At 35.8% G+C, this 22196-nt stretch overlaps 1 non-coding gene across 1 annotated transcript; it reads left to right on the top strand.

Annotated features, from left to right (window-relative positions):
* The first annotated feature begins 7234 nt into the window (after window positions 1-7234).
* LOC133820460 (small nucleolar RNA R71) lies at window positions 7235-7339 on the top strand. The gene has a single exon (XR_009886868.1). It is a non-coding gene; the product is annotated as a small nucleolar RNA R71 (small nucleolar RNA).
* Window positions 7340-22196: the final 14857 nt, after the last annotated feature.

Raw genomic sequence — 22196 nt, 5'->3', positions numbered from 1 at the left:
CAATCCCAGCTCACTCAAACACTACACTTAGCCCAAAATGACCATTCTACCCCTTGCCCTTATCTTATCCATCAAGTGTTCACAAGGGCAATTTTGTCCTTTGCCTTAAATCCCGCTATCCACAATTTGCATTCTATAATTCCCGCTACTCCTGATATACTCACATAATCACCAATAAATTCCCATTACCCACTAATTCCCGGTAATGTACTAACTTACTAGAATACCCCGAACCGGGTATTTAGACCCCGTTGTGACTTTTTCGCTAACTTGCTCATCGGGATCGCCTCTCGTCAAGTAACCCAAATATATCCACATAATAATGTGGTCTCAATCACACAAGCACATATTCGCATTTATACCCCAAACAGGTCAAATTGCTAATATACCTTTCTTATAAGAAACGGGCCCACATACACATATTTAATATCTTTAAAATACGAGCATGATTATATTATAATATAATTCATATATTAACTCAATTATTGCCTCCCGGCCCCCTAATCCAGGCACTAAGCCTTATTAGGAAATTTGGGATGTTACAATTATCCCCTCCTTATAGGCATTTGCTCAAGTGCCTCAACAAGTGGGATGTTGATATGCAACTATTTTAACATATCCAAAAAAAATTTGAATTGAGAATCCAAATTTTTATTCTTAAAGCATTGAGGAAATGAGGGTGGTTGCTTTAAAACTGAGTTGTTTGGGAAACTATGCTGTAGCAAGTTTGTAGCATTCTGGGCAGAGGCAAATTTCAGTACACTAGAAATTTTAGTATCTTTTTGAATTTCCTAATTTATTTGGATTGAAGAAAGCTCACCCTCATGCCCAGATTTTGTCTTGGTATTCTTCAACTCTTTCCCACTTCTCAAAATAACGGTTTTACAATGCTCCTTGCCCACATTTCTTGGATTCTCAGTATCACTTGGCAATGCACCATGGGGCCTATTTCTAAGATCTTTAACTAGTTTCCCAACTTGATTTTCTAAGTTCCTCAATGATGCCTTGTGGATTTGAATCATGGATTCATTCTTCAATATATACTTCTTCAACATGTTCTCAAGAGAGTTTGATTGCAATGCTTATCGTTGTGGTACTTGTGGAGAATTGCCTGGTGGGAAATTGGGTCTAGGAGGCATAGAAGAATTGCTAGGGATGTTGCCTCCATGATGGATTGTAGGAATTAGAATAAGTACCATTCTTATTTTGATTCCCCATGTAAGATACAACTATGGGATTGGAATGACAGTTGTCAAAAGTATGACCCTCACCACAATATACACATAAGAAATGTTCTCCACTTGCCCCATTTGTGACCCCATAGGCTGCCCCATGGACAGATTCATTCCCATCTTCATTTTCTTGAGCATATTTGAAATAGAAGAAACTTGGGCTGCCAAAGAAGTGAGGGCATATACATCATGAATACCTGCCACCTTTCTACTTGTAGTCTGCCACCTTTCTACCTGTGGTTGTTCTAGTAGTAGGACACTGATAGCTATTATTGGAGATTGTAACACTCTGGTTAGCCAAGACCGTTACACTGTGTATTTTAAATAGTGCTCAACTCGCTAAATGAGTCATTAGGCCATAAACGTGCATCTAAATGTGATTAACGATCCAGGGTTAAAATTTTTGGTAAAAAAGAATGTGGATATTTCATTAAAATGTTAAGCTATACATGGGATCCCATAATAAACGTTTACAAAAATTGTTTACAGTTCCAAAATGGTCATTACAACTCAAAAGTTACAACCCCCCGACCTAAGCAACAAAAATAGGGTTTAACCCTAGTTCCTCTGAGAAACCTTGGTCGTGGTGGTCAAGCGGCCGCATATGTACATGTTGCCACCTAAGCTCTCCAACTCAAGGCTGGTCCAGCTATTCTTTCCCCTTACCTGCACCACATAGCACTTGTGAGCCAATTCCCAGCAAGAAAACTTAAACATGCTAATAAGCAGTGAATAACACATTTCCAAATCACAATAAACTTGCCCAACAGTAATAACCCTACTCATGCATGCATACTGTTCATATAATTGACTACAGTGTCATATAGGGCCATATGTCCTAATTAAATGATTAATAAAGTCATATCATGGCCCGTTGCCCAAGTACATGACTAATAAATCACACTGGGGCCTAGGATCTGGGACTAATAAGTCATCCCGAGGCCCATTGCCCTATCCTCTGAATAACCAGCCTTGGAGCTGGCCCAGTGACTTGGCGCTTTAGTTTTCCACAAACATTGGGTCGGACAATCGTATAATGCACTCCTGATTAGATCTAACCATATCGACCAACGCTTAGCGTGCTATTGCTGCCTTTGACTCATAAGTCAATACCTTTTTACCAGCGCTTAGCGCTATTGCCGTCCTTGACTGGAAAGTCAATGCTTTTCGACCAGCACTCAATGCTATTGCTGTTCTTGACTGATAAGTCAATGGTTTTTGACCAATTATACAATGCTAACATGCATTCATCACATAATAAATATCCACATACCGAGCACTCAACATGCTTAATCAATAATTCAAATTTATAATCATGCGCATTTATAAGGGTACAAGCCCTAATCAAATTCGTATTCAACATTCGGGCCAAGACCTAATCATGTACATCACATATTGGGTGTAGTTTTCTTACCTCAGGTCCGAGTGTAAAGTAAAATAAGAACGATCCTCGAGCATGATCCTGATCTTGAGCCCCTAACGATAATCTAGTCACAACCAAGTATAGAATCCCGGTAATTAATGAGTAAATAAAGGCTTCCGGATCGAGTCCCAGCCTCTGGTACGTCAAATCCTACTAAACCGGGTAGTTCCCGAGCCCTTAGGTTTGAGTTCCCGCACTCAAAACCTCCCTAAGGCCAAAAATCTCCTTAAGCTCCACGGCCCCAAGCTGCTGAGCCGCGGCCCGCCAAAGACTCTATGCCTCGCGCCGCGGTGCGCCTACCATGTGCCATGACCCAAATTTCCCAATAGCCAGGTGCTTCTTCTTCACCAACCTTGAGCCGTGGCGCCCAAGAACAAGGTTGCGGCTCGACCTGGAACCCAACCATTTTCCTTCATTTTTCTCAAATCAAAACCCTCCATAAACCTACCCAAACATATCAAAATCCCAAAAACAAAGTTCCCAATCAACTCAATGGCCCAAAACCATAAAAACCCAAGTTTCAAACAACTAAGAAACTCATCAAAACATAGAATCCAAATTCAAAACTTACGAAACTTAAGGAAACGGAAACTCATAAATTCAAAGCTTAAATTACCTCTGATTATGTCGTTTCCCGCTAAATCCTACGACTATCAAGCTTCTAATTTTTGGGGTTTTATGCCCTAATTAAAACCCAATTCCTTTGTAATTTTATTTTATTATCAATAAAAGAATAGAAATCATTTTTTGACTTGATCAATCATTTTGCTCACATGTTTTATTTTCATGATTATTTGTTTAGTATAAACTTCTATTAAATCCCGAGCATATAGCTATTCACATGTATAGTGACGTAATCACAGTGGAATCTTAATATGATTATATGTTCAAAAATAAGTTAGTCCTAAGATTAGTCAGTGCACATGATTTACATTGACTTGCCAATCTTCGATATGATCTACTTACACATTGTAGTGTTATGTTTTTTCCAGAATATTAGCATAGTGGATATATCAAACTGGACCGATATTGACAGTAAAAGAGATAAGTTAACTTACTATTATTATCCATTCTAGTCATATCATATAGTTGACCATAGGTCAATTTAATCTCAATTCTGAGTGGTTAGTATTCTAACTGATTGTATTATTTGAGTTCTTTAACTTGTTCATTACCAGCTTACCATACGAACTAGCCCATACTTACACCTTGAACTCAGTAGTATAATTGAGTGGGAGTGTTAATCATAGATATGAACATCTATAGCTTCTGATGAAGAAGTGAAACGATGGTTTCCTTTTAGTTTGGTTCAAGGTGCTAAATGATAGAGATCTCATTTTAGTGATTAATATTAGTTTACTGAAATATCATTTACAAGGAACTAAGTATTTTAAGGATAAAATACAATGAGGGGTAAAACGGTATTTTAGTCTCATCTCATTGTATACCATCTATAGAGGATTGAGTGACAATTATGGTTGTAACAATGGATAATTAATAACATGTCTATGCATTCTATGAATTCAAAAGAGCAATTCCAAGTCTTTAGTGGAGTCATGAAGAATTAATAAATTAGTAAATTTATTTGCTCGATTTATGATAACTTATTGGAACTTGATTTCATAGGCCCATGGTCCCCATGGTACCTTGGATAATATCATCTAGATAGTCTCAATTAATTGATTTAATTATTAATTAGAATTATCAAAGTTGACCAGGTCAATTTTGGATAGTTTCACAGAGTTATGTAATTTAGAGAAGAAAAGAGATTTTATGGAAGATTTATTAAGTAAGACAAATTGATGTCTAAATTAATAAATAAGTTTAAATCAAGTTTCAAATTAGAAATAATTAATTTGATAAAGGATTTAATTAATTAATTAATCAATGAAAAATAATACATGCCTTGATTTTATGTCCAACGAACTTATAAGTAAAAAAGAAATTTCATAGGCCTATGGCCATTGGAATTTCGACCTAGGGCTGATAATTTGCTATTATTTTATTGATTTTTTTAATTAAATAAGTAACCTAATTGATCCTATAAAAGGAATGGTAAGTGAGAGTTGAAAAAAGATGATCAAAAGATCTAGTTTTGATGCTTTAGATTTTTTATAATCTCTCTACATCATAAGTCCTTTTCTAAGCCTCAATATTCTCTTATCTTCTTCTTATTGTATGTGTGAAGAATTGCCCACTCTAGTCTAGGTGATTCTAAGGATACTTTGGAAGGTTGTGAAGAAAATTGAAGAATGGTTCAGTTTCTTGGTGATACCCTGTGACAAAAAGGATACAAAGGTTAGAGAAACTGAAGGAATGACTCAATTACTCTGCTGCACAATAATGTAAGTATTCTTATCATTATCTCTGTATGAATTCAATTTTAGAAACATGTTCTAGGTTTTCTTACATTAATTTTTTTAATATACGATTTATATGAAAATAATTAAGATCATGTATAAGTTTTCCCAACACTAATCTTCACTAGAATCATAATGACTCTAACCTTACTTGAATTCGAGCCCCAAAACTCGAGTTTCCTTCGAAAATGCAACGAATGGTAAAAAGGAGAATGAGAGAGAGAGAGAGAGAGTGTGTGTGTGTGTTTTGAATGTATATCTGTTTCCGTCAGGTTACTTCGAGCTCAAGTAACCTTAAATAAAACCCCAGGCTTGGGGTCCCAAAAATGCCACCGATGGTAAAATAGTCAAAATTCCCATAATTTCTCCTGTTCTCGCTAACTCCCAATATATCCTCAAATATTCATTCTCATTACCCAATATCCTGGTAATATACTAAATACCCAAAATATCCTTTTACTCACCCCAAGTCAAGTATTAATCCCGTTGTGACTTTCCCACTGGCTTGCTCCCTAGGATCGCCTCGTGCTGAGTAACCCATATATATCCACATAACAATGTGGTCTCACACATATATCACATATATGCCAAATATACCCATAACAAGCCAAATTACGAAAATTTCCCTTCTAATAAGAAACGAGCCCACATGCATATTCAATACACCTAAACATACATATCAAGTCATATTATAACATAACTCACATAATCATGCAATGATGCACATAAATGTCACATAAGCACATAATTTTCCATAGTTTGCCATCATGGCCCCCTAATCAAGGCCCTAAGCCTTATTAGGTAATTTGGGATGTTACACAGACCGAGTCCTAGCCTCCGGGACGTCGAATCCTTCCAAACTGGGTAGTGGGATTGATCTCAAGCCCTTAGGTTTGAGTTCCCGCGCTCAAAACCTCCCCAAGGCAAAAAATCCCTAAGTGTCAAAGCCCCAAGCTTCTGAGCTGCGTCACGCCCAAGTCAGAGGCCCCAAACTCTCTTCTCTCTCAACACGTGCCGCAGTGCAGCCTAACAGGCATCGCGGCGCAACCTCACTTTAGGTAACCTCTCACTCACCTCTGGGTTCAGGAGGGCCGCGACACCCCAAGAACAGGGTCGCGGCACGACCCCGCGAACCCATAATTCTCAGCGTCAAATCCTCTAAAATCTCACCCTAAATGCATACCAAACCCATCATTCAATCTCACAACCCAAGAACCTTCCAAGCATCAAAACCTGCATTTTCAATGGATCAAAAATTCACCGAACCGAAAAATACAAATAAAAACTTAAGAAAACGGAAACTCAAAAATTCAAAGCTTAATTTACCTCTGATTATGTCGTTTCCTGCTACATCCTCCGTCTATCAAGTTTCTAATCCTCCCTAGAATCGTTACAACTCTAACCTTGCTTGAATCCGAGTCCTAAAACTCGAGTTTCCTTCGAAAATACTAACGAACGTGAAAAATAGAACAGGAGAGAGAGAAAAGGTGTTTTGAACATACTTTCTGTTTCTGTCAGGTTACTTCGAGCTCAAGTAACCTTAAGTAAAACCCTAGGCTTGGGATCCTAAAAGCGCACCCGATGGTAAAATAGTCAAAATTCCCAGAATTCCCTCCTGATCTCACTAACTCCCAATATATTCTCAAATATTCATTCCCATTACCCAATATCATGGTAATGTGCTAAATACCCAATATACTTATTGACTCACCCTGAGTCAAGTATTAGTCCCGTTGTGACTTTCACGCTAACTTGCTTTCTAGGATCGCCTCGTGCCGAGTAACCCAAATAGATCCACATGTAATGTGGTCTCACACATATATCACATATATGCCAAATATACCCATAACAGGAAAAATTACAAAAATTGCCCTTCTGACATGATACGGGCCCACATGCATATTTAATACACCTAAACATGCATATTAAGTCATATCATAATATAACTCACATAATCATACAATGATACACATAATCATACAATGATACACGTAAATATCACCTATGCACATAATTTCCATAATTTGCCTTTCTGGCTCCCTAATCAAGACCCTAAGCCTTATTAGGTAATTTGGGACGTTACAGAGATCCTCTCTAGAATTTCATAAGCTTCATTGTATGACTTGGTCAAAAGTGCCCCATTTACCGAAGCATCAACCACCATTCTCGTATGAGCATTTAAACCATTGTCGAAGGTCTCCATCTGGATGAAATGAGGAATGCCATGATGAGGGCATTTTCGCAACAACTCCTTGAGCCGCTCCCATGCCATATAAAGGTTCTTCATCAAGTTGCTGAAATGAAGTAATTTCATTATGGAGCTTGGCATTCTTAGTGGGAAGAAAGTACTTCATCAAAAAATGCTCAACCAACTCTTTCCAAGTAGTCACAGAATTAGATGGCAAAGAGTTCAACCAAGCTCTTGCTCTATCTCTCAAGGAGTATGGAAATAATTTCAATCTCAATGCATCTTCTGTAACTCCGGGCATCTTGAAAGAGTCACTCACTTCAATGAACAGGCGAAGATGAAGGTGAGGATCTTCTGTTGGCACCCCACTGAACTGGCCCACAGTTTGAAGCATTTGGAATATAACTCGCTTCATCTCAAAGTGTGCAACCTAATTTTCTGGTCTCACAATGCCCAGATAGAGCTCGTTGAAGAGGGGGAGAGTGTAATGCCTAATGGCACGATCTCGATCGTCAGCTACAATAACAACATTCTACCCATTATTAACAGCTGCTCCCCTTTAAGCGGCTGCCCCAAGATTTGTTGCACCTTGAGCTACTCCTGCTTGAGCAGCTCCCACTCGAGCCTCTCGCTCAACATCTATCATTATTACTCCCCTTTAGGCCTTTTGTACTTTTCACCTTTGTCTGAATGTACATTCAATTTCTGGATCATGGGGAAGTAGTCCAGGGCCTTGATTCTCGTTCATACACTGTTTGAACCTGAATTTGCACAAGAATCACCCAAGTTAGAACAAAAGAAAATTAAATCAAATTGCAAGATAATAAATTTCACAATAAATGGCTTTAAGCAATCCTCGACAACAGTGCCAAAAACTTGTTGCGATTTTTCTTTTATGATATGCCTACGTACATAATTGTCAAACAAGTAATATATTGATAAGTATTTAAATCATCTTCACAATGATTGCTCTAAGCTAAATATTATAAAAACTAACTCTAACAATTTGGGTTGTAAACACTTTGAATTGATGTGATTAATTAAGAATTTGCAAACTACTTTTAAAAAATAAAATAAAAAAGAGCATTTTAAACTAAATCAAGGAATAATTTCTTTGTTAAATGAATGATGGAAATATCTAGGAATACCAATTCTCCTTAATTTGCAGTTCACCCCTAATGCTATAGCAATGTTCACAACAAAGTTACTCTTGTAACTAAGATTATTTAACAATTGTATATGTTGTCTTTCCAAATGCACATGTTAAAGTTCTCACTTTAAATTCACATATTCCTATGCTAATCCAATTTCAAGAACAAAATTCAAACATTAATCTTATATGTTTGCATGGTTAATACAATATTCCTATAATATTCACTAATTAACAACATAGTTATTAAGATACATCAATTAAACATATCCACTAATTTCAACCCTTCCAGAATTAATATTAGCTTATATCTCACTAAAGTTGATCACTCTCAAGCAAGAATTAGAAATAAACATAGCTTAATTGAACAAGAGCAACATAACATAAATTTAAATTAACAACTTGGGGGTTCACTACAAATTATGGTTCATTATTATCCCTAGCTTCAAAAGACTTAGTTCATACTCAAAATAAACAAATAACCATAAACATTCAACACTATTGTTTCCATGAGTTCAAGAAGATAAAATAAATGTGAATTCAAAATAGGAAAAAGATTAAGAAATCTAGCCCCAAATGGTAGAGAGTTCTCATTTTTCTTCTCTTCTCCTACGTTTTCCTCTTTCTCCTTGGTGTTTTTCCTTCAAAAGTTGCAGAAAATTATCTTCAATGGTGCTTGGGCGGCTGCTACAAGGTTGAACATGATACTTGATATATTTTAGGGCTCAAATAAATGGGCATAAACTCTCCCCTTTCTCTCTTTACGTGGGGACCACTAACTTTTCCCCAAAAAAAATAGTTCATTTCCACAACGTCATCCATCTCATTATATCATTTCATCTCATTTAATGACTTGCCAAGTGTGTATGACTTAAGTTGTTGACTGCGCACACTTTGTTGCAGCAAAGTTGAAATGATGCTATAACAAAGTTTCATGATTTCAGTTTTAAGATGCTTTCTTTGCACATTTTCCACCAAGCTTTCCCAACATCCTTTCTTTTTGGCCTTCAAATTAAATATCAATTTTTTTAGTTCTTAATCCAATTATTTTCCCACAACATTTATCATTGATTAAAATAAAATTCACAAACAAAATTAAATGACAAATTGACTAAAACCGCACACTAAGAACACAAACACTCTATTTCACTTAGATTTTTAAGTTTAAAAACTCAATTAATAACTTTAAAATATAGAGTTATCAAGTAACATGATTAGGTTATGAGATTATGTATTGAAATATTGATATATATATGTATGTTGCTTAAGTATTTTATAATCCTAACAAGTGGTACCAAAACTACTTTTGCTGAATTTATTGAAGATTTGATGTTTTTTTTTTCAAGAGAATTTGGGGTTTTTCAGAAATTAAGAGGGTGTTTGGCTCCTTAACTAAAAAATTGTTTTTTGTTTTTAAAAGCTAACATGGTTAGGTTATAAGATTATGTATTGAAATATTGATATATATATATATATGTATGTTGCTTAAGTATTTTATAATCCTAACAAGTGGTACCAAAACTACTTTTGCTGAATTTATTGAAGATTTGATTTTTTTTTTTTCAAGAGAATTTGGGGTTTATTCTTCATCAATATTATTGTCGCTGCGATTCAGTTTTTTGTATTCTCGAATTTATTGATATGAGCGTGGATTGATAGTTTTCTGGTTCTTATTTTATTTTGCTTGATATAAAGTGAATGCCGCATATATCCAATGGTTTTAATTTTAAATATATATGCCTTTAGTTGATTTAAAATGGTTTGATTACCTAAGAAATTGAGCCCAACCCAACTTGTTCGTTTATGGCTTATATGTAATATACTGATTCATTTATTTAGATTTAGTTTTGAATAGATATATGATAGAGCCATTCCAATATTGATTGTATGATTCAATATCTGAGGCATGCATGTTATGGCATATATGGTACATGTAAGGTTTCTTATTAATATAGTTGATATGATTTTTCTTGCAAAATTATGAATTATCATATATACGGCGTCAGGTATTTGTTTGCGTCTTAAGGATAATATATACATACACACATATAATTTGATTTTTCTACAATTTTATATATTCGATATTATTATATATTTTGGTTCAAACAATTAAATTCAAATTTTGGTGTTGCATTTTTGTTAAGAATGTCTACTATTTTAATGATATTAATTGAAACAATATGGTACCAAAGTAACTTCTTTTGTGTAGATTAATTTATTTAAAATACCAAGATGATTAATGGGTTTATACATTTTTAGACCCTGTGTTTTGTCTCATTACTTGTTTGGACCCTGTGTTTTCACAAATTACTTTTTGGACCTTATATTTTCTAAAATAGTTCAAATAGACTCCTAAACTCGATTTTGATCAAAGTTTTTTGAACTAAAATCACAAATAATTCATTAAACTAACAACTCAAAACAAAAATACAGTCATTCTGCTTAAGAACTGTCATGTTATATTCAATTTTTGTTCATCAAAATCAGGTTTATGGGCCTATTTGAACCATTTTACATAACACAGGGTCTAAAAAATAATTTGTCAAAACAAAGGGTCCAAATAGGTAATAAGGAAAAACACAAGATCTAAAAAAGTATAAACCCATGATTAATTTGTTTGTAAGAATGTAGCCTACCTTTCCAAAGTTCATAGGGTGTCTTTTGTTATTTCTTTTTGGGAATCTTATTTAAAAGATAGTTAGTTGACAAAATGACACCCCACATGTCCTTTAGAGTGCGATTTTTCCATTCTGCCATTCCATTGGATTGAGGAGAATAAGGTAGTGTGACCTCGCGAATAATCCCGTGTTGTGCATAGAATTCACCAAAAGGTTGTATGTATTCACCACCACAGTCACTTCTTATCATCTTAATTTTCTTATTAAGTGATTTTCAACCTCTTGCTTATAGAGAGTAAATTTCTCTATAGCTTCATCCTTGCATTATAGCAAGTATACATAACAATACTTCGTACTATCATCAATGAAAGTAATAAAGTACTTGTTACCTCCTCTTATTTGAGCAAACTTTAAATCACAAATGTCATTGTGAATTAAATCAAGGGTTTCAGTGTTTCTTTCAACCGTTTGGAACGATGACCTGGTTAGTTTTTCCTCTACACAAGTTTCACACTTATGTTTGGAATCAATATTAAACGTGGGTATGTGATTCAAGTTAATTAGTCTACGCAAAGTATCATAATTAACATGACCTAGTCTACCATGCCATAAATTTGAAGACTCAAGCAAGTAAACAAAAGAAGTAGTAGCATTATTATTATTATTATTATTATCATTATTATTATTATTATTATTATTATTATTATTATTAATCTTTGGCTTAACAACCATTACATTCATCTTCCACATTCTTTCTTTTACATAACCCTTCCCAATAAGAATACTAGCTTTAGTCAGTACAATTTTCTGGGACTCAAAAACCATCTTGAACCCATGTACGCTCAGCATCGTTCCAGAGATCAGATTCCTGCAAATGTCAGACACATACTACACATTCTGCAACCTAACATTATTTCCAGACGTCATCTTCAAGTACACAGTACCTTGCCCCTTTATCACTATAAGAAAAAGGCTCTACAACAATGACTTTTGTCGACGCTGTAGATCAAGAAGTCGTCGCTGTAGGTAGACAGCGACGACATGTTGTCGCAACAATGACGTCACTGTAGGTCCGTATGTGTTGCAATCTATGGCGACGACAAAACGTAGTCGTCGCAGTAGGGTTTTACTACAGCGACGACATGTCGGTCGCAGTAGGAAATCTTTTTTTTTTTCAGTTGGACTGGGATATTACGACGACATGTCGTCACTGTTGGTGTCGCTGTTGTAGAGTCCAAGAACTTTACTTAGCTAATTGTTTAGTAGTATTATAGTATGTTTAGTGTTATCTTTGTTACTATGGATTTTTGGTTCAGACCGGGAATTATTTGGACACTCATAGTAGTAATTATAGATTTTTTAAATTTAACCTATAGTTTAAGAATATTAAGTATAACCTAAGGTTTGATTAATGTGACTGATATTAAGGATTATATTTACTATATTATAAGGTTTAGACATCAACCAATAGGATTTTAAGCACATGTTATGAATGGTGATTAAGGATTAAAGATTTTTGAGGATTAAATATAATAAGGAGTAAAGTTTGAATGCTATAGGGTCAGTCAGCAGCTTTGAGTACGTTGAGGGCTTATTCAAGGCTGTTTACTCCATTCAAACTTAGCTAAAAATGTGTAATTTCGTGTTTAAATATTCAGCGTGTGTCGATATATCGCAGCTATAGGGGGCGATATGTTGCAGCACGTAGATACGGAAAACACGAAACGATGCACGGTCGCCTCGGGCATACTGGCCCAGGCGATATATCGCCTACAGGGGGCGATATATCGCCTCCTTCAGCATGGATTCAAACTCTTTTGAATTCATTTCCTTTCAGCCATTCAAACTCCTTCAACAGTCCAGCATCTTTTGAACGAGTCTTCAGCCTCTGCTGAACGATTATTCAAATGATTTTCACCTAAAAAGCCATTATTTTTATTAAAGTAAAATCAAGATATTTTCATTCCCAAACTCTATAAATAGGACCTAGTACCCAGCCATTATTCACCATTTGCTCTAAGTTCAGAAGCTGCTAGTGTTAAGTGAGTGTGAGAGTGTAAACACCTGGTTTGGGGAAAAACTATAAGCTTAAACATCATAAGCTTATCAAACACTTTGGGAAGGGAGTTCTATAGTATTTCGGTGGAGGTTAGATTGATCTTGCAAATCTTTGAGGTAAACCCGAAACTTTGTTTCATTTATTTCATGTTATTTCCTTTCTCAAAACCTTCTACTCAGTCCCCTAACCTCATTCTTATTTTGGTTAGGGAATCCAAGTTCTTAAGCATAGAAGTTGGTAAGTATGTTTTTATGGTTTAGTCTTTCCATCTCTTTCATTTCATCTTCTTTCTTTAGACTCACTCTTTCATTATGGTTTTAGGAGTGTTCCAAAAGTCCCAACTCAGTCCATTATATCCCGGTAACTTTGGTAAGGAAAATAGGCTAGAATCAATATGTTGTGTGCTTATGTTATCTATATGTTTTATGTTATTAAAAGTGTTATGATATGTATATATGTTTGTAGGCTTGGGCATATGACCCATCTGACTAACAAGACCCCAAATGGGTTATGGGCATATGACCTACTTAGCTAGTAGGACCCCACTAATCCCATGGGCATATGCTTGTTTAGTCTATGGGACCCCAAGTAATAATGGCCATTATAATAAGTGTATGTTATATGTATTATGTTAAGTCTTTATGTTTTCTTATGAAATTATGTGTATGACTATGTGTTAGATTTTCCTTGCTGGGCATTAGGCTCACTCCTTTCTGTTTATGTGCAGGAAAATAAGCTTAGAGGCGGTAAGATTCGTGACGCTTGGAGGATGTGTATCGATGGTGAATGGAGTCAAGGGGCCGAGCGTTAATCGATTCGAGGATGTAGTTTCGGTTTTATGTCTTTTTACATGTATTTTCCGCACTAATTATGTAATGTCTTATTATTTTAAATTATGTTTTTGTTTTAAAGACAATGGGATCCCATATCCGTTTTGGTATTTACTTTGTAAATAACTCTTATTTTGCATGTTACTCAATAAATTATGGTATTTCGCAAATGTAAGTTCTTTTAAGGATTTTATGTATAGTTTCGTTAATGGTCCAATTAGTCTAGAGTAGTGGGTCATTACAGCTGTAGGTCCGTCGATCGCTCCATATACAGTGATGACATGTCGTCGCTGTAGGCATACAATTTAAAAAAATATATTTAATTAATTATATTGATTAGAGTTGATTTAATAAATTATTAAATATTAATTAAATAAATAAATAAAACCAATTTATTAATTAAATAATAAAACCAATTTAACAATATTCATAATCTCCAAAATATAAGATAACAAAACATAAGTAGTATTGTCTCCAAAATAAAAAAAAAACACAAAATATTAATAATTTAAAAATAGTAACTTAATAAAACTAAATGTCATCAAAATCAATTCCAAAGTCATTATCGTCGGGCTGTTGTGTTGGTTGTGGGGGTTGCTGTTGTGGTTGCTGTTGTGTTGGTTGTGTTGGTTGTGGCTGCTGTGGTTATCTATATATTTTTATTTACCTTCTTAAATCGAGCAGAAGCAGAAGAAGTCAATCCATGGAGACTTGGATACTCCTGTTTTGCTCTGTTGGCAGCATTTTCCTTTGAGCGTGCCATGAACTGTGGAGTGGTGAAAAGGTCAACCAACTTCTGCCAACTCTCATTGTCAATGTCCTCCGGTGGATTCATTTTGGCTGTCTCGATATCATCATACCCTCCATGTTCATCAAAGTGTCTTTTCTTGCGACCTTTTCTATCCATGTAGTGATCCTGAAACTCTCGCTCAATCCCAGTCTCTATCAGTCGCCACTTAGGGAGAGCTTTGGGAAAAATGCAAAATTCCTTCAAAAAATGGTGAGATTTTTTAAATTATTAAAAAAAAACATTACACGTGAATAAGTAGATAAATTTACCTCAAGTTTTTGCATCAATCCAATCTTGTGCTCATCCGGAACACTCTGCCATGAATCATAATATAACGGGACATGGTGACCAATAAGGTTGCCAATGAGTCTCGTGCACAATGTCCCAATATCACCAACTGCTTTGTAGGTTCCCTCCTTCAGATCAAATTGTAGAGCCAATAGACCTTTATTGTTGTTGACGAGCTGTTGCAAATTTTTGGATCGAGATCGACCTCTTCTTTTTGTTAATTAAACAATACAATTAAATTGAATAAAATAATAACAATTTGTCATTTATTGATAAAAGATAGACTAATTATACTATATTACCTGTCTCACAGGAAGTAGGAACTCGCGTGGGACCTGGAGGAGGAGGAGGATCCGCTCCATCATCGCCATGAGAATGAGCAACAGTAGCAGACATATCTTTGCAGTTTAAATAATTATTAACTTAAACTCAGTTATAGTTGGAGGTTAATTACATAAATGAAATAATTTCGGTAATGCAGTTGAAACTATTGAAAAATAAACATTGTTGAGAAAAATCATATATTGATTGAAAAGTCTTCAAATTAAAACATACACATTAAACATACAAATATGAATATGCATAAGAAAATATTATTCATTATCAATGTCGATTCCTACATCATCATCTATACTTTCTAAATCATCTTCACTAATTTCATCATCATCATCATCGTGTCATTGATGAAATCATCATCCACATCCGAAATAGATCGAGATGTTTCCCCAATTATGCTGGTGTGACCAGGTCGATCCAAATGCATAATCTCCAACTCTCCTAATTCCACAATGAGTACAAAATTTGACGAAGTGCTATCGTGTAAGACATCAACCTCGTTATCATCATCGATACTTGGATGATCGCAGATCTTTCGATGATTTATTTCTTGTACTACCTTCCAATTTTTGTTTCTTGAAGGATCTTCCAAGTAGAAAACTTGTTTTTCTTGAGTGGCGAGAATAAATTGATCATTCTTGTACCATTCAGAATTAATCATGATACTGTTTATGTTATTCTCAGTCATATTTCGACCCTTGCTTGCATCGGTGTTGAACCATTTGCATCGAAACAATACTACTGAGTAACCATGGGAATAACATAACTCTACAATCTCCTCAAGTTGGCCATAGAAAGTGAAACCATCAGTTCCTGGCACTGAAACTCCACTATTTTGAGTGGTACGTCTTTCGTCACGACTATGGACCAAAAACTTCACACTGTTAACAATGCAAGTAGTGTAGGAGTATGCATTCTAATTCGACCTGTTTGCTAAAGCAAATAATTCATCAGTACACTCAGTTGACAGTACTTGCCGCAAACGACCCATCTATAGAGTATGATACAAAAAAAAAAAAAACACAATGAGATGAGTATTAATCGATATGAATTTTGTAAGAATTCTACAATTTCGATAATTTACCTTCAATTTAAACCAGATATGGAATTCTTTTTGAAGATTTATGTTTGAATTTTCTCGAAGGCATTCACTGTATAACACAAAGATTAAGGTAAGATAAGAATTTTCCATGAATTAAATTTAATGAATTCATATATGTGTTGAGCTAATTACTCCATATATGGTTGGATTTCAGGGCAATTATTGAGTACAAACCACTCCGCTTCTTTCCGATGAAGATAGTCAAGGGATATAATTTTCTTTTTGCTACTTGGATGACATTGTGATTCAAAAACTGGCAACTGTCTTTTAGGAATAACAATATCCGCATTTCTTTCCGGTCGATTAAATTTAGTCTGTACACCTGGAAGATATTGCGAACAGAAATTCAAAGCTTCATCGGCAACATAACCCTCCGCTATAGAACCTTCAGGGCGTGCCTTATTCCTCACATAATTTTTCAACTTCTTCATATATCGCTCAAACGGATACATCCACCTCATGTAAACTGGTCCTCCGAGAATAGCTTTTTGCGGTAATTGAAGAATTAAATGAATCATTATGTCAAAAATGGCTGGAGGAAAAATTAACTCCAACTTGCACAAAAATTTTATCACTTGATCTTCTGCATTCTCCATGTCCTTAACAACCAATGTACGAGCACAAATTTGCTTAAAGAAATTGCAAAGTTCAATGATTGTCTTCGAAATAGACTTATCCAAGTAGCCTTGAACTCCTACCGGCAACAGACGTTGCATAAGAATGTGACAATCATGAGATTTCAACCTAACAATGTTGCCATCATTGTTAGTTACTTTCTTAGAGAAATTTGAACCGAAGCCATCAGGAAGTCTAACTCCTTTTACGAACTGACAAAAAAACTATCTATCATCAGGTGTGAAAGAGTACATAGGATGTGGTTTGATCAACTTTGTACCGTCTTCCTTGAGGTGCAACTCTTCTCGGATACCCCAATTCTTCAAGTCTACTCGTGCGTTGGCGGTGTCTTTAGATTTCTCATTCATAAGAAAAGTACCAAGTTGTAGAGTCCAAGAACTTTACTTAGCTAGTTATTTAGTAGTATTATAGTATGTTTAGTATTATCTATGTAACTGTAGATTTTTGGTTCAGACCGGGAATTAATTGGACACTCATAGTAACACTTGTAGATTTTCTACGTTTAACCTATAGTTTAAGAATATTAATTTTAACCTAAGGTTTGATTAATATGACTGATATTGATGGTGATATTTATTATATTATAAGGTTTAGATAGACCCAATAAGATAGTAACACTTATCATATGTATGATTATTAAGAAATTATTATTTTAATGATAAAATAAGAGAAATATAAGACTTAGTCTTCACCAAAATCTGATAGGAGCATGACATTTATCACAATTTTATTTATTTGTGAATTAGGTTGTAAATAGATTTTTCGTACCTTTAGGGTACTGTAACTTCCGACCTATTTTAGACCCAGTTATATTAGGAATTTCGAAAAATAGTATTTCTTAAAAGTTGTAGATAATTTAATGAGCTTTCTAACGGTATAAAGAGAGTCCAAATCGGAGTTCTACAGCGTCAGATAAGTTGATTTTACTGAAGGGGAGTTTAGAGTTACGAGATTTAGGGAGTTAGAAGTTAGGATTCTATTTGTTTTTATTATTTTAAAAATCAACGTTTGAATCCTTAAATCTCTCTGAAAAATTTGAACAATTCTTAAGCCTTTAGCTGAAGGATATTCAAATATTTTCAATTAAATTTATTATTTTTATTCAAAGCTAAAAAGAAGATTTTTATTCCTAGAACTCTATAAATAGGACCTAGTACCCAGCCATTATTCACCTTTTACTCTAAGTTCAGAGGCTGTAAGATTGCTAGGAGAGTGTGAGAGTTAAACACCTGGGTTGGGGAATCATAAGCTTGATCATCATAAGCTTATCAAACACTTTGGGAAGTAAGGTTTTAGGGTATTTCGGTTTGAGGTGTAGATTGGTCTTACAAGTCTTTGAGGTAAACCCGAAACTTTATTTCATTTGTTTCATGTTATTTTCTTTCTCAAAGCCTTCTACTCAGTCCCCTAACCTCATTCTTATTTTGGTTAGGGAATCCAAGTTCTTAAGCACATAAGTTGTGGTAAGCATATTTCTCAATGGTTTAGTCTTCCTATTCATTTTCATTTCCTCTTCTTAAGACTCACTCTTTCTCATATGGTTTAGGAGTGTTCCAAAATTCCCAACTCAGTCCATCATATCCCGGTAACTTTGGTAAGGAAAATAGGCTAGAATCTATATGTTTATGTTTATGTTTATGTTATCTTATGTGTTATGTTATGATATGTTATGAATATGTTATAAATGTGTTTGTTTGTAGGCTTGGGCTTATGCCCTATTTGACTAACAAGACCCCAAAAAGATTGTGGGCATATGCCTATTTAGCTGGTAGGACCCCACTAATCTCATGGGCATAAGCTTGTTTAGTCTATGGGACCCCAAGTAATAATGGCCATTATAATAAGTGTATTATGTGTTATGATATGTCTTTACGTTATTATGAAATTGATTTGTATGACTATGTGTTAGATTTTTCCTTGCTGGGCATTAGGCTCATTCCTTTATGTTTATGTGCAGGAAATAAGCTTTAGAGGCGGAAAGATTCGTGACGCTTAGAGGATGTGTATCGATGGTGAATGGAGTCAAGGGGCCGAGCGTTATTCGATTCGAGGATGTAGTTTCTGTTTTATGTCTTTTTACATGTATTTTCCGCACCATTTATGTAATGTCTTTTATTTTAAATCATGTTTTGTTTTTAAAGACAATGGGATCCCATATCCTTCTTAGTATTCTATTTTGTAAGTAACTCTTATTTTCACAAGTTACTCAATAAAATTATGGTATTTCCGCAAAATTGTAAGTTTTATGTATAGTTTCGTTAATGGTCCAAATAGTCTAGATTAGTGGGTCATTACACAAGTAATTGAGTTTCCAGAAGTCTATTGTGAATTCCTGGATGTGTTTCCAGAAGATTTGTCAAGGTTGCCACCACATAGAGAAATTGAGTTTGTGATAGAACTGGCACCAGGGACGGAGCCAGTGTCTAGAGCACCATACAGAATGACCTCAGCTGAGTTGAAAGAATTAAAGGTACAGTTGCAAGAGCTGTTGGATTTGGGTTTTATCAGACCTAGTTTCTCACCTCGGGGAGCGCTAGTTCTGTTTGTAAAGAAGAGGGATGGTTCTCTGAGGATGTGTATTGATTACAGAGAACTGAATAAGTTAACAATCAAGAACAAGTATCCTTTGCCAAGGATAGATGATCTGTTTGATCAGTTGCAAGGTAAGAATGTATTCTCAAAGATCGACCTTCGTTCTAGTTATCATTAGTTGAGGGTCAAGGAGGGAGATATACCGAAGACTGCTTTTCGCACCAGGTATGGGTATTATGAGTTCTTAGTCATCTCTTTTGGATTGACTAATGCCTCTGCTGCTTTTATGGATATGATGAACAGAGTGTTCAAGGATTATTTGGAATAGTTTGTGATTGTCTTCATTGATGATATCCTGGTTTATTCTCAGTCTGAATCAGAGCATGAGCAGCATCTACAGTTGGTTCTACAGTGGCTGAGGGAACACAGACTATTTGCAAAATTCAAGAAATGTGAATTCTGGTTATCTCAGGTATCCTTTCTTGGGCATATTTTCAGTAAGGAGGGGATTAAGGTAGATCTAGCGAAGATTGAGGCAGTTAGAGATTGGCCAAGGCCAAAGAATGCTTCTGAGGATAGAAGTTTCCTTGGGTTGGCAGGCTATTATAGATGTTTTGTGGAAAGGTTCTCTAAGATTTCTACTTCATTGTCTGAGCTGACATGCAAGAATTAGAAGTTTGTGTGGTCAGATAAGTGTGAGAACAACTTCCAGAAACTGAAGCTGAGATTGATTACAACTCCGATTCTGAGTCTTTCAACAGATCAGGAGAAGTTTGTGATTTACTGCGATGCTTCACATAAAGGTTTGGGTTGTGTTCTGATGCAGTCAGAGAGGGTAATTGCTTATGCCTCACGACAGTTGAAGGAGTATGAAAAGAGATATCCCACTAATGATTTAGAGTTGGCGACTGTGGTCTTTGCTTTAAAGGTATGGAGGCATTATCTTTATGGGGAGAAGTGTGAGATCTATACAGACCACAAGAGCCTGAAATACTTCTTCACCCATAAAGATTTGAATATGAGACAAAGGCATTGGCTGGAGTTGGTAAAAGATTATGATTGTGTGATTTTGTATCATCCAGGAAAAACCAATGTAGTAGCTGATGCTTTAAGCCGAAAGGGTCCTATACAGATTTATGGTGCGAGGCTGATAGCCAAAAAGTTAGCAGATGATATGACCAGAGCTGGTATAGAGTTGTTGGTGGGCCAGTTGGCCAATATTACACTACAGTCTACACTGTTGGAGAGAATCAAGGAGGGTCATTTGGGTGATCCACAGTTGATCAAGATCAGAGATGATGTTTTGGCTAGAGCATCTAGAGATTATACAGTGTCTGAATTAGGCTTGATGAGATACAAGGGGCAGATATGTGTTCCATTAGACATTACTTTGAGGCGAGAGATTCTTGATGAATCTCATAATTGTAACGACCCAAAATTACTAATAAGGCTTAAGGACCTTGATTAGTGTGTCGGGAGGGCATAATTGGAAGTTATGAGAATTAATGGTAAGAAAGCATGTTCATGGGTACCGGATAAGCATGCGGGCCCTGTTTGGATGGTAAGGGCATAATTGTAATTTTGGCCCGTTAGGGCATAAACGTGATTGTGTGTGATAAATTGTTGAGACCACATTATTATGTGGATATATATATATGTGTGTGTGTGTGTGTGTGCAACTTTCGGCATGAGGCGATCCTAGGGAGCAGGTAACGGGAAAGTCACAACGGGACCCGATACTCGACTCGGGGTGAGTCAAGGGGTATTTGGGATATTAGGTGGTTATCTGAGGTATCGAGTTATGAAAATAAATAATTGGAGATATATTTGAGGTTAGGAAGCTTAGGTGGAAATACCGGGGAATTTTACCATTTTTTCCTCGGGGACGTTTCGGTACCCCGAGCCTTGGGATTGATTTAACTAGTTAATGATAGATTAAGTAAAGTGTAGAACTCGGTGGAGCAAAGGTTAGAACCGGCCTTCTTCTTCTCTCTCTCTTTCTCTCTCAAAGGGACCCCAGAAGCAAGAGGAGATTGGCTGGAAATTCAGAAAATTTGAGCTAAGACTTTGGGGATTAGCTCAGGGTTAGCTAAAGGATATAATCAAGAGTTAAGGTATGTTCTGAGTTTTCTTTCTGGTGGTCAAATTCTGTGTATATAGCTGAGTTTTAAGTGTTTATGGGTTTTTGCATTAAAGGTTAAATTTGGGCAGAAAGCTTGGGAGATAGCTCAGTGAGTGTTTGGAGGATGGATTCTTCAATGAAGGTAAGCTCTAATTTGTGATATAGTATTTGAATTCTAGGGTTTTCTAGTTGGTTTTGGAGTTCTTGAGTTGTTGGGTTTCAAAGATGGAGATGTGGTTTTGATGAGTTCTAGAATAGGTTTCTGTTGGGTTATGTGGTTGAAATCATGTTAGAATGCTGGGGTAATTGGATTATGTTATTGGGATGATTATGAGAGGTTTTGAGTGAGGTTTGAGAGTTGAAAATGGTGGTTTTCTGGGTTCCAAGGGGTCGGGCCGCGACATAGTTCTTTGTGAGTCGCGGCCCTTCGAAGCTGATGGTGCTGGAGAAGGAGGGCGGGCCACGGCATGGGGCATGCAGGGCTGCGGTCCGTGTCTATTTTTGGGCAAGGTTGGGCTCTCTTTGGGACC

The sequence above is a fragment of the Humulus lupulus genome, chromosome 2 (assembly GCF_963169125.1).
Source record: "Humulus lupulus chromosome 2, drHumLupu1.1, whole genome shotgun sequence".
Classification (NCBI taxonomy): domain Eukaryota; kingdom Viridiplantae; phylum Streptophyta; class Magnoliopsida; order Rosales; family Cannabaceae; genus Humulus; species Humulus lupulus.
This window is presented reverse-complemented; position numbering and strand designations above follow the sequence as displayed.